The sequence below is a fragment of the Candoia aspera genome, chromosome 2 (assembly GCF_035149785.1).
Source record: "Candoia aspera isolate rCanAsp1 chromosome 2, rCanAsp1.hap2, whole genome shotgun sequence".
In the NCBI taxonomy this organism is placed as follows: domain Eukaryota; kingdom Metazoa; phylum Chordata; class Lepidosauria; order Squamata; family Boidae; genus Candoia; species Candoia aspera.
In genome coordinates this window covers 105,310,689-105,324,495 of record NC_086154.1, presented here as the reverse complement: position 1 = coordinate 105,324,495, position 13,807 = coordinate 105,310,689, and the positions used below count along the sequence as shown (strand labels likewise).

The 13,807-nt window shown below is 39.4% G+C and overlaps 2 non-coding genes across 2 annotated transcripts; both read right to left on the bottom strand.

Annotated features, from left to right (window-relative positions):
* Positions 1–4,541: 4,541 nt before the first annotated feature.
* TRNAQ-UUG (transfer RNA glutamine (anticodon UUG)) lies at positions 4,542–4,613 on the bottom strand. Its single transcript has one exon. It is a non-coding gene; the product is annotated as a tRNA-Gln (tRNA).
* Positions 4,614–5,006: 393 nt separating this feature from the next.
* On the bottom strand, positions 5,007–5,078 carry TRNAQ-CUG (transfer RNA glutamine (anticodon CUG)). Its single transcript has one exon. It is a non-coding gene; the product is annotated as a tRNA-Gln (tRNA).
* Between the last annotated feature and the right edge of the window lie 8,729 nt (positions 5,079–13,807).

Genomic DNA, 13,807 nt, shown 5'->3' with positions numbered 1-13,807 from the left:
AACTGCATGCCTGAATTAATCACATCTTTGTAACAAAGAAACAACAACATAAAATGGATGACACCAGAGTAAAAATACATACTAAAACTTAGCTGCATGGAGGAAAGGAATTTAAAGTAGCTGAAGTATGTGTGGGTGTGATGCTACATTAAAATAAAGTACATTCTCATGCTACTTTTTTAGAGCATTTGGTGTCCCAGGACATCAGCCCATTACGGTGTCAAAGAGGGTCTGCACATTACACAGTTAGCTTCCGTTTTTATCACAAGAACATTCTTCTTGGGGTGAAAGACATTGGTCTTTTCCAGGTATACCTTCAACATTCCCAGTTATGCAATTGAAAAGGAACTTTTGTATGAATGTACCCAAGGGTGCCTAAATTTCTGAAGCAAGGCAAAAGCATAGAAGTACAGTTTTCAGTATCTTCGAGTTATGGTAGCAATGTAATTTATTTTAATTGCGGGGGGGGGGAATGTTGGTTGAGTTGCCATGGGCATTTTTTTTTGAGTTCTAGCTTTTTTATTTTATTCTTCAGTGTTTGCATATACAAATGGGAAACATCTTATGTTAAATACTAGGGCTATATACTCTCTGACAATAAAAATACAGCATCTGTCTATTCATTAAAATAGCCATATCACTAATGCAGACTTCTGCATGAGCCAAAAAACTTGTGGGTCTTTTAAGAGTCCCTTTAATAGTGCAATTGGTTTAATGCATCTTTTTTCAGGCTCATATAGAAACCTGAGTAAAGACATGGCTGCTTTAATGAATAGTGGAGACGTGCTATATTCATGCAATGTCTAAAGCATGTCCTCTGGATTATTTTCGAAGCATGCACAGCTCTTATTACATAATTTAACATGGTGTTATACATATACATATGTACATATTTTAACTATTTGTAATGTATGTGCATGGTAGGCTTTGAAAAATATGGATATCAGTAAAGACTTTTAAATAAACAGGCCCAGTGTTCAAAATACTCTGCCAGCATCATTTCCCATATACTGTGTTTTGTTGTAGTTGGAGCAAAAAAAACTTTTTGGTGCCAAAATGGAAGCTGCTCCATGTAAATCAAGGGTTATAGAAAACTGCTATAAACAGTCCTATCACTGACTCAGTCAAATTGTTATTGCATGTCATATCCATGGCACTGCAGTCTGTCAGTTTTGCCCCCTGCCCAGGTTGATCAGGTACCACAGAAACAACAAATACTGTATATTTAAAAACTGTTCACCTCCTAGGGTTAGTTGGATCTTTCTGTCCTCATTGTAGGGTATCTAGTTACCCAATCAAAGATAGTACAGAGTAATTCCTAATGATTGATGTTTTTCCTGATAGGAAATGGTATAAGTTTGTTTCCTGCGCAGGACATGAACATGATGGCTTTCCATGATGGAAAAATGGATGGTGTCATCCCTTTTTGCATCTGAAAAAGATATCAAGACTCATGAAAATGTAAAGTCCATAGATATGAAATGTTGTCAATATGCTGGATCTTTGGCTAAGCAAAATATGAGCTGTAGCTGGTCATCACTACAAAATCTGTTACACATAAGAGTTAGATACACCATAATCTGGTTAACCATAATGGTCTACACAATTGTCAGCAAATATTCTTAAAGGGAGAGCTTCTTAAACTCATCTAGATTAGAAGCATTGGAAACATATTCTTATTTTAGATTGGACCCATGGGACTTAGTTGCAACTAGCTCTTTTTCTGAGCATTGCATTATTACAAAATATTTAAGTTCAAGATTACAGTCTATTAGAAATGTCTATCATTTGTCAACCGTGGATCTGATCCATTAGGACCACTGTTCCTAACTTGCTGTGATGGCACCTTTATGGAAGCCATGAGTAGTGAACTGTCCCCAGTAGACATATCCTGTTGTTTTCTGGAAGTTAATAGACAGATCTAGAAGTAAACGAATGAACTGAGGCAATTAGGGGAAGAGTAGTTGGAAGGCCATTTCGCCTGGGTTTCAGGTTAAAAGGTGACTCATATTTAGGCATTTCCTAATTCTTTTACTTTAAAACAAAGTCTCAATAATTTTATGTCACTTTTCAGTTTCATTGTAGGTAGAGTGCTCACAAGCTGAAAGTTTCAATCTTTGAGACAGCCTGTGAGTTCCTTGTCTCATTACTGATGGTGTCCCTCCATATGTTGCTGATCTACAACTCCCAACAGCCTCCACCAGTGTGGCCACAGATGTAGTTTGCAGTTCAGCAACATCTGCAGGGCCACAGATTGAAACAACCACTGCCTGTCCTTTCCTAGGAATTGGTAATGTTTCAACAGAGCTCCATCATGTCATAGTGCTTTACTTCTCACTGTTCAGGGACCACTCATTTTTGATGCATATGTATATGAGCCTTGAAAGGAAAACCAAAAATTTTAAAATATAGTTTATCATTATCTTTTTTAAAAAAAAAATGTAAACCACTTAGAGTTCAGCTGGATTGAGGCAATGTATACACTTCATAAATAAAGTATGATTCCATTGTAGTGTATTCAAGTCTACATGAGTACAACCATAATAAGTTAGCAGACTTGGCTGTAGGTCTTTGAAGTCTTGAGCAGGGGCCACTGGGCAGCCCTCCTTAAAGAGCCTCCCTAATGCCATTTGTGCCTTCAAGCTCCCACTACCAGCACCACGTGAGTACCTCTAAATGGCAGTACTGCTGCAACCATCAATCTTGGTGGCTCCTATGTGAATGGGCATAGTCAGCAAGGGTCCTATACTGGGCCAGGAAACCTGAAGCTCCCTGGCCTCTTCCAATGCCTTGGCTGGGCTCACTTTGGCAAAGGGGAGAGCCTGGGGCAGTTGCTAGACTCCTCCTTAGCATCAGATTTGCCTAGTGGGGCTAATGAAGCAGTATGTACCCCAGTACCAACTGGTAAGAGCATGTACTTTAGAGCATGTAAAAACTCCAGGGCCCCACCTAATGGTCAGGAACCCCAGCAAAAGACTCCTCACCTGTTACCCTGAGGTAAACTTCACGGAACTGAATGTGACTTACTTTGTGAAAAATAATGTAGACCATGGTGGAAGTCTCTAAAGCAGGCTCTGAGTCCAAAACATACTGAGTTCAAAGCCCCTGTAGTCTCTTAGGAAGTCTCAGTGGAAGAATTCATTAGAAATTCTTCATTTCTAAAAAATTGAAACAATTTTTAAAATTTGGCCTATAAATCTTTTAGTTTAGTTCAGTGTTTCTCAGCCTTGGAAACTTGAAGGTGGGTGGACTTCAACTTCCAGAAACCCCCAGCCAGCATGCTTAATGAATGGAGAATGTTCTCACCAGAAGGAATTTCCCTATGTTCTTAACCTAAATTAAAATATAGGAATGCCTTATCTATTTACTTGTTCAGAACATCTCAGAGAAGGAGATAAAAGAGTCAAGATGACAGCTGTCTGAACAAAGCCCCAATATTTTTTAAGTGCATTGCAAGGTAAATGCACATAGAATACAGGTGGAGCTTAGATTACACCACACCATTATGGGCACCATCTTGATTCTTTTGACACTCCCCTGTGGGCACCCCCCCCCACCCGCTCCCCAGAACCTCATGATTATTACAATTTAGCAGGAAAATTCAGAGATCTGGCGCGAGGCACCTTCGCTCTGACCAGCTCATTAACTGGGCTCATTAACAGAGGGACTAGCTAAAGAAAGCTGGGCTGTCTCCTGGTCAGGTTTGAGCTGCTACAGTGCATATTCGGGATGCTCTTGATGAGTAAGCAACTAAACAGACCAGGTTTTGGTAGTTAAAGGCAGAAGCTGAGTCATGCTTCCCAACTGCACACCCTTTAATTAAATCCAGATAAACGGATCGCGTCTGGAGAAGGTTACAGAGACGACTATTCTTGCTTCTTGGTGGTCTCTGCTCAGTCATCACTTTAGCCGAGTGAGATTGTTTCTCCTTGCATTAACAAATGTTTTAAAAGAAAACGTGTTTTTTTAAAAAAAAAATCCACCCTAATCCTGCTCATAATTACAGTTATATCAGAAGATTTCCTAATCTTTCTTAATAACATACACACCTTTACTTCCTAACCGCAGGTTTCATCACGAGGATTACCGCGGTGGGAACAGCCACCCACCCGCGCGGGCGCACACAGAGTTAAGCCAGACCTGCTTCTTTTTAGGCACCATCCCGCAGCCAGAAAATCCTTGCTTGCCCCGTGAGAAACCGTGTCCTGTGAAAATCAAGCTGCTAAGAAGTCCGGAGGAAATCAGGTTACCCTTCAGATTTTTTTGTCCGCCGAAAGCCGTTCCCGAATCAGTATCATAGCAAATTTCCCCCGGAGAGCTTTCATCAGAGCCCGGCTGCTCGCGGTTTGTACTTTCTGCACCCAGCAACGACATTACCTTTACTTTAGTAGGGGAAGCGGTGGCTAGCAAACATCCAAACCTTGCAAGATAGTATGTTTTTCGCAAAGGTCTTTTTGAAAAAATGCACATTTCCATATTCTCAAGTAACAACTGTAATCTAAAATCAAAAATGCTTCCGTAAAGTATCTCTATAAGAGTTTAGGTTCTACCGAGATTTGAACTCGGATCGCTGGATTCAAAGTCCAGAGTGCTAACCATTACACCATAGAACCACGAAGCAGGCGTCGTTTTAGAAAAGTCCTCCATTAGCACGTCCTCCTCGTTTCCCCTTGCAATCTCGATTGCTTTTCGCTCTAGTACATTTTGTACAAGAAAGCATATTTCAGAATGATAATCTTTGTGCCGAGCAACAAAACTTTGAGATATTACGTGGAAAAACCATTCCCTTTTCTTCTAAAAAGCATAAATCAAAATCCCTTTAAACAAACGACGGGGATACACCATGTTTTTTTCGAATATTTCCATTATGGATAAGCATAAAGTCAAAATATAGCATATCGTCCTTTGTCCTGACATCCGATTTCAGTTATATTTTTCTTAATTCTTCCGTTTTACCTTCTCTCCATAAAATGGAATCCAGAATTGGTAAAAAATATCCATCTGGCAGGTTCCACCGAGATTTGAACTCGGATCGCTGGATTCAGAGTCCAGAGTGCTAACCATTACACCATGGAACCGCGATGCGAAGCAAGCCGATTGTCTAATACTTATTGCGGTTGCAAATCACCCTGCAGTTTCCTCCCCCCATCAATCTTCAGATTAGATTGATCTTGTTTCAAAAAAAAAAAAAAATCGAACTTCTCACTTATGCCAAACTTCTTCCATTCTAAAAACAGCCCCTCCAATTCAGCGCTTCCCAAACCTCCAGGGAAAAGTTGAAGAGTGAATTTAATGAGAAGCCATCCAAGGAATCTAATGCAATTCATAAACCGCGCAGAAAACGGTTTCAAATGCAACCTAGGGGCAAATATCACCATCATCATCATCATCATCATCATCATCATCATCATCATCTGTTTATATAATTTTATTAAAAATTTAAAAAAGATAAAAACTAATACAAACTAATATAAAGTAAGAAGAAGAAAAGAAAGGGAAAGAAATCAAAGAAAGCTGAAAGGGAAAAAAAAAGAAAAAAAATACAAAGAAGTGGCTTCTGATCTTCTTTCCAGCGCTTGTAAGTACAATTATAAATGTATCTCTTACTCTAAGGTTGCAACATGACTCTCTTCTATAATCTATCCTGTCATCAAACCATAAATCATGAGTTCCCCTTTTTCTTTTTTTAAGCAAATAGTCCGTAAGGGGTTTCCAGTCAACAATAAATGTAGATATTATCTTTTCTCTCATCAAAGAAGTCAGTTTGGCCATTCTTTGAACAAGAAAGCCCAATTTAAATTGTCAAAGACCTTCTCTGCATCTAAGAAAATCAATGCGAAAACCAATCCCGTTGTGTTGCTCCAAATACTGCAAAATGTCCAACACATTTCTAATGTTGTCCTTTAACTGTCTTTTAGGTAAAAACCCACATTGATCCTCACAAATAAATTCTTGCAACATTATTTTCAGTCTGTGGAGTCCTTGGTGCTCTCTGAGCCTTGTTTTCTTGCAGACATTTCATTGCCAGACTAGGCAACATCTTCAGTGCAAAGAGGGAGTGGGCCTTGCTCTCAGTTTATATACCCTGGTTTGTCCTGTTGGTATTAGGTGGGGGGTTGTTCTCTCCTTGGGAATTCCTTTCCTTGATTAAGGTATAATGTACTTTTCTCAGTCTATCAGTTAGAATTATTGTAAACAATGTATAGTCATTATTCAATAATGATAATCGGCCTATAGTTTCTTGTTAAAGTCAAATCTTGTCCCTCTTTAGCTATTAGTGCTATAATGGCCTCTTTCCAATTCTCTGGCATCCTTCCTTCCTGTAAGATAGAATTCAGCACATTTTGTAGAGACTGAAGGTTCATCTGCAAAACATTTATAATAAGAACCTGACAATCCATCTGGTCAAGGCACCTTTCCTGGTTTAATCTTTTTTTATAGCTTTAGAAACTTCTTTTATTCTTGTAGGTGCATTTATAACCTGTTTCTGTTCCTCTGTAATCCTCAGTAAATTTTGTTTCTTTAGATATTCATCTGTTTTCTCTAGAGACATGTCACTTCCTTTATACAAGTTGGAATAATATTGATGAAATGCTTTTTGTATAGCCACACTACGTATTAGTACAGTATCTCCCTCTTGTAATTTCAATATCATTTTCTTTTTCTTTTTGTAATTTATATGCCAGCCACTTTCCTGGTTTGTTTGCAAACTCAAAAAAAATTTTTTTTGCTTCACATAATTCATTTTTATTTCCATTTCTCTTACTGTAAACATAGATAACTGTTGTTGTAAAAGCTTAATTTGTTGAGAAATACCTTCTCTGGAAATTTCTTTAATTGTTCTTTTTATCTCATCCAAATAGCTTGCATTTTCTCTTGATTCTTCTTTTTGAGTTCACTATTATGTTGGATAAAATAACCTCTAATAAAAGCTTTATTTGCATCTCAAACCATTCTTAAATCAATAACTTTACCTAAATTATTTTCAAAAAATTCTTTTAATAGTTTTACAATCTTCCACAGCAGTTCCATCAGTCCTAGTTGCTATCGTTCAGCAAATTCCACACGGTTGCAGTGTCCCGCAGTCACATGATCACCATTTGCAACCTCCTTCTGGCTTCCCCATTGACTTTGCTTGTCGGAAGCTGGCAGTGACAGTTGCAAATGGCGATCATCATCATGTGACTGTGGGGATGCTGTGACAGCCACAACTATGAGGACCGGTTGTAAGTCCCCCTTATTCAGTGCCATCATAACTATGAACAGTCACTGAACAAGTGGGCATTCAACAAGGACTACCTGTAGTTAGAAAACCATATCAAAAGAGTTCTACCATCTGCAGTTTCTCTCAGGATCGATTTATAGAATCAGTATTTAAATCCTTTCTCTTGGCTGCCCTATGTAATGTAAAGTCCATTACTCTGGGCAGCTAACAATTAAAACAGAATAAAAACACAACCAATGATGAAAAGCATAGATAACATAACACACATAAAACAGCAGCCAAGAATAATCAAATACCTCACAGTCAATATAATCCCCAAAATGGTTTTCCTCTGATTGTGTGTGAACTAATTCTCACTGTTGTGTCAGGATGCTGAGATTGGGTATACTAAGAGCCCAGTAAAAAAGCTTTCTAGGTTTCACTAGTTGGCCACTTCACCATAATGGGTGCACCAGATACAATTGCTATAGTTTCCTCATGATATATGAGAAGTCCAACTAGGGAAAAAAATCCCATCTACACTCTCTCTTCGAATGGATTTGTTTTCTGTTAGAGAAGTTCCCAAGGTGAAGGAGGGTGGGAGTTGAACTTATTCATACATGCGTACAGCTTTCAGGTCATCATGTTCACGACTTGGCCATCATGCCCCATTGGTCTGCCTCAATGGCAGGACCTCTAATTTTTTCATGTCCTCTCCCAATTGCTGTCTACTTGCTTGTGGATTCCCTGAACATTGCTTCTTGCACTTGGTGGAGAAGGACAGTCTGAGTTCACTTTTGAAAACAACTTTGAAAAGCTTTTTGGGGAAACAAATTCTAAAAACAATCTCTTACTCTTCCCTGGCAGAAAGAACCTCTAATAGAATCAATTGTTTGGTTGCAACCACCACATGAGACACACTTCTTAGACTGCTCCAACACAGATGCTCATCTACCTTCTCTTTTCCCATTAGGCCATGGTCTTTCATCTGCTAGAAGGACTGGGCAATGCAGAAAAATATGGAAAGGCCACAGATTTGTGTATTGTCTATACATGGGGGCAGTACCTATCTTCTCTATATCCTTCCAATGTGAATGTATCTCTCACAGTAAACTGCAGAAACCCATGACCTGTGAGAAGGATTTAAATAGTGGTTAATCTGTAGAGGATTCACATAACACAGTAAGCCACTAACCAGAATTAAATTTACTAAATTGTCAGGTGAATGGAGCCGCTGAGTTTGGAACTGACATGGTTAGCATGTTGTATGAATTCAGTTAGACATCTTCTGTTACAGTGAGGAAGAAAGAGGGGTGGTGCCTGGGAAAGAGGCCCGTTTTTGGCTTACCCCAGGCTTCTGCTTTCTCCCAGTCAGCTTTTGTTCAATAGAGCACATGCTGGTAATTCTTTCTCTTAGCAAGGGAATAAAAAGCAAGGTTTATCAAAGAATGATGGGATAAACCTGACTGACAGAGGTAGAAAACAGTTGGTGGGAGACAGCCTTGTAGTGATTTTCCCAGCCAAAGGCATCTTGAGGGTTGGAGGTTTTTGTCAAAATGACAATGCCCTTGTCTTTTTGTATGTGTGACATCACAATACGTGTGCAAAAGGGGCAGAGCTTACAGCAGTGGTTCTTAAACTGTTTGTCCCAATTATTCCTTTTCCCAGTCTCAAATAATGTCTTTACTCTCACCAATACATACATACATACATACATACATACATACATACATACATACCAACAACCACACAGACTCAGTTGTTTTATACAAGTGTCTCAGTAGCAGCAGTCCCAAACTGGATCCTCAACTCACAAGCAAGCAATTACAAATCGCTCCATTAACCCCAGGATATGCCCAAATTACCTCCTTTGGGGTAATTACCCCCAGTTTAAGAACCACTGGCTTACAGCATGATACTGTATTTGCCTACCCAAGCCCTTGGGCACTGTTTCTCAACCTCAGCCATTTTAAGTTGCATGGTCTTCAATGCTGGCTGTGATATTCTGGGAGTTGAAGTCCACACAATTTAAAATGGCTGAGGTTGAGAAACAGTGCCCTAGGGTACTGTTCATCCATTAAACTGTCTCTAGGGATAGGCAGTGTTTGAGGGGTTGGGAGGTAATCCTTCTGAAGAACTGTGGAAGCCCATAAGGGCCTATGCTACAATACCTCCATAAGGGCCTATTTGGGGAGTTGTTTTCAGCTTCTCAAAAGTTTTAAGAGGGGATGGGAGTGGTTGTCTTTCTGATCTTAAAATCACTCTGAAACTGGGTTGATATTCTGCCATTTTGCCACCACATTTCTGCAGGAATTCCACCAAATTTCAAACAAAATAATCTGGATGAGCAAGAATATTGCTGACAGCTGATTGGAAATTAGTTGATTAAAAAGCTTTTGAAAGTTGGTGTTTGTGATAAAAATAGTATATTTTTAGATCTATTGGAACTAGAAAGAGTAGTGATAAAGATCTCTTTTTTCTTCTTTGAATTTCTTTTGGATTACTTCTTGGAAAGCAGCGTTATATCAGTTTTATTCTATTCACTTTCAAACATTCATCTTGTTTTTGGTGGAGATTTTTTAGAGCAGACAATGAGACACATAAAATCAGTGAAGTTTGTAACCATTTTTTTTTCATTTTCCATTTTGTTTAAACACATACTCCTTCTCTGTTTATTTGTTGCACTGTCTCTTAGGTTTCACAGCATTTGAATTCTTTGCCAAGCACTGCACCTAAAAGGCATTGGAAGTTTTGAGAACTTCATTACAAGTTTTTCAAATCCTCTTCTAGGGATATATACAGAACACTAGATTTGAGTTGTCTCTATGTTTAGTGATTCAGGAAATAGCTCAGTTTACCATGGATTATTTGGAACTCTTTCCTTCTTCAATTTGGGACCCAAATTACAATCTTGGTTTAGATATTGTTCCAGTACGATAAAAGGAGAACATTTGTCCTGCTTGACATCATTGGATGAAAGTGCAGATTACAAAACTCTAATGTTATGACAGAAACAAAAATTACTTTTATCCACTGTCTCCATACCATGTAACCTTAATCATGCCTTCTTTCAACATGGTTCAGGCATTATTTCCTCAAATCATTAATTTTGGCTACTAACCATATCCTGGAGGCGTGTCTGCAGATAGGAAGCCTGCAAAATCTACTTAATTCTCCCCAGGATAGAGAGGGAAATTTTCTCATCTTGTATCTATGTATGTTTCACCTAAATGAAAAGGCCCCCAGTGCATTTGTCTTTTGTCTTAGAAAGTTTGTCTCTTCCTTTTTCTGCAAAATTTTAGGTATTGCGGTATAGTTTTTGAGATTGGACAGCTAGATCTTTGGACACTCTTTGAATATGGCTACACTGTGTATTGTGTGAATTGATGAATTAAGCGTAAGTCAGGCACTTATTCAGAATCTCAATTAGTTTATACATTGTTCTCTAGAATTCTTTAGAAATTTTGTCAGATTTTAGAAGGCATTTAATAGCAGACACAAATCCTGGAATTACCAGGATTATAGGAGAGGAGATGTTGGCTTGATGGCTGTTCCCTTGTGGATGCTGCAGAGGTTGGTCCTCTCCTCACTACTGTTTAATATCCACATGAAGTCATTGGGTGAGATCATCTGTCATTTTGGGGTGTGGTATCATCAGTATGCTGATGATACCCAGCTTTACATCTCTACTTGAACCATATGGGTATACTATTGAGGTCTTGCCCTGGTGTCTAGAAGCTGTGAGGGTTGTGAGAGTACAATCTAAAATTGAATCGTAGCAAGACAGAGTTACAGTTTGTCCATCAGAATTCTTGGGTAGCTCCAGTGGTGTCGCTAGATAAAGTAGTACTACCCATGAAGGAGCAGGTCTATGACTTGGGGATCTATCTGAATTGTAGCTCTTGCTGAAACAACAGTAGAAGCCACAGCTAAGGAGGCCTTCACCCAGCTCCAGTTGAGGCCCTAGCTACAGTGACCCATGCCTTCTTTACAACTCACTTAGACTGCTGCAATGCACTCTACATGGGGCTGTCTTTAAAAACCACTTGGAAGCTTCAACTGGTTCAAAATGCAGCAGCTCACGTCCTATCCAGTGCTCACTAGTGGGAATATATTATACCTACGGGCCCTGTATTGGCTTCCTATAGGCTTCCAGGTACAATTTAAAATGCTTATGTTAATCTATAAAGCCCTTTATGGCTTGACACCAAGTTACCGTCAGGACTATATTTGCCCATTAGAATTAGCCCAACCAATTTGATCTTGCAGCTGATGGTTCTCCATGTTTAGGAATTGTGGGGGGCTGAGTCTCAAAGGCACTGATTTTCTTTCGCAGTGCCAGCCTTCTGGAATGGCCTCCCTTTGGAGCTTAGGTTGGCTCTGACCTTAGCTGCTTTCTTTGCTACTTTGGGAATCACTCAGTTTAAAAGGAAAAGTAAATGAAAACACCCTTAAGACAGTGTACCAGAAGTGGCCAAATTTGCCTGACAATGGCAGATACGCAACCTTTAGCAGAGGACAAGAAAAATGAACTAATGGACATCATTCAAACAGGAGCTTTATTTATGTTACCTCAAGGCAAGGCAGTTGGCCCTGACATCTGGAAGAAAACGGATCACAACTTCTATCTTCTTGTCAAGTATGCTAACCCAATGTTTCCCTCATGGCTGTCTCCAAATCAGTGTTCTCAGAAGTATAAATTGCTTTTATTGATTAGAATAGCAAAATGTCAGTTAGTGATTAGGAGAGAAATAAAGAAGGAGGCAGTGGAGTCTAGGAAGATTTTAGAGTTTGTCCCCCCTCCCCTATACCTGGAACTAGAACACATCTCCCTAAGGTGCAGTATTTGGGAACCAACATTACAAGATGTTGCAACAAATAAAGGCCTAACAGCAGCCATCTTTCAGTTCAGCCCCCACCTCTTCTCATACAGGCACATATACAACACTTTCACAAAGAATATACTCTGTCCCATTTACTTCAAATTCTTTTTCACTAATAATGGACATCCCCACACTTACAGAGGTGTGCACAGTCTTTCTACAAACCATATTCATATAGTAAGAATATAAACACTCTTCTTTCTGTGGTGGGCAGATCACCTTTCCCAACCTGGTGGCCTCCAGATGAACCTCCCATAAATTTGCTACATAAAATAGCTGAACCAAGCTAGTGCTGATTTTCTCCAGTTTAATGTCAAAAATATAGTCTTTCTCTATAAAAGCCTCAATTAACCCCACATATCTGCCTTCGCTTCTTTTTTTAATCTCAACCTCAGCCTTCCCCTAACTTTAGACCCTGCATGATCACACTTATCACCCCCAGCTCCTACTGTCATGGGCCACGCTGACTGGGAATGATGAGACTTGTAGTTTGACCAGTGTGTATGTGTGTGTGGGGAGGGGAAAGAGCAGACTGAGAAACGCTTATGTAGAGAGTAACTGCTTTGAGGGCAAATGCAAGTCAAGCCAGTCTCAGAGCACATTGTTCACTGCAGGAGTACCCCAGTTGGGCTCCAAAAATTCCAATAACCGCTAGATGGCAACAAAGACATACAGCAAACACTAACACTTTGTGGCTCATCTTGATTTTTTGCAGTCCAGGTGTGGTGACCTGACTGGAGATGCATCACAACAAATGCCACTCTAGAATATAAGGCCCAAGTAACTGTGTATCTTGACCATCTGATTGATAACAGTTCTTATCACCTGGTAGCTGTAACAAGAGAATATAGATATTGGAGGTTTAGCAAAATACTGAATCCTCCTACAGCTAGCCTTATCAAAGTAACCCACTCACAATCCATTATGGTGGGAAACATTAGAGAACACTTGAAATTTGTGATCCCTGCGCCTAATTCCAAATTTAAAGTGCAGTACTTTTCTTCAGTAATTTGAGCATTGCTGCTGCCTCTGTGCTATCACTATAATGGCACAACAAAGCTAAACACATTAAGGAAAAAAATTACTTCTGTGTTTAGAGCTGTGATGTCCTTTAAATTTTGAGATATCTGTGATGCTGTAGCATTGCCTGGGGAAAAGGAGGCAGTGTGAGAGGAGCAGTGCCAATATTTATCAAAGGCATGAATCTACCAGTGCCGGTCAGTTGTCTGCAGCGAGCCAGGATTGTGTAAAAATAACAATACATGCATGGTGACATTATGATATTTGTGTCCTGATGTCTGACACCAGCAGGTAAGCCATGAAGATGTGCAACATAACATTATGATACCCATTTCATCATATGCTCCCCACCATCATCTTGCAGACCTTCATCTTTTAAAGGTTATGCAGTTGCCCAAAACTGGACATATGTAGTGATGTGGAATGAAACCACTGCAACATTTTGAAACATGGAATGTTTCATCTCCACTCAAGGCATTTGCTTAATTCTTTATAACTAAAAGCTATAAAAACCAAGCATTACTACAGATTTGAAAGGTTCACTTAATCACACAAAAAAGCAAAGGCTGTGAAACCTTCTTCTGTTTCCTTTCAGAACTTCCTATATGTCAAACCAATCTGCATTCTAAGACCCAAGCACTCTGGTATGAAACCAAAAACACACACTCTTCCTATACTCTCCATTTCTTTTCCACACTCA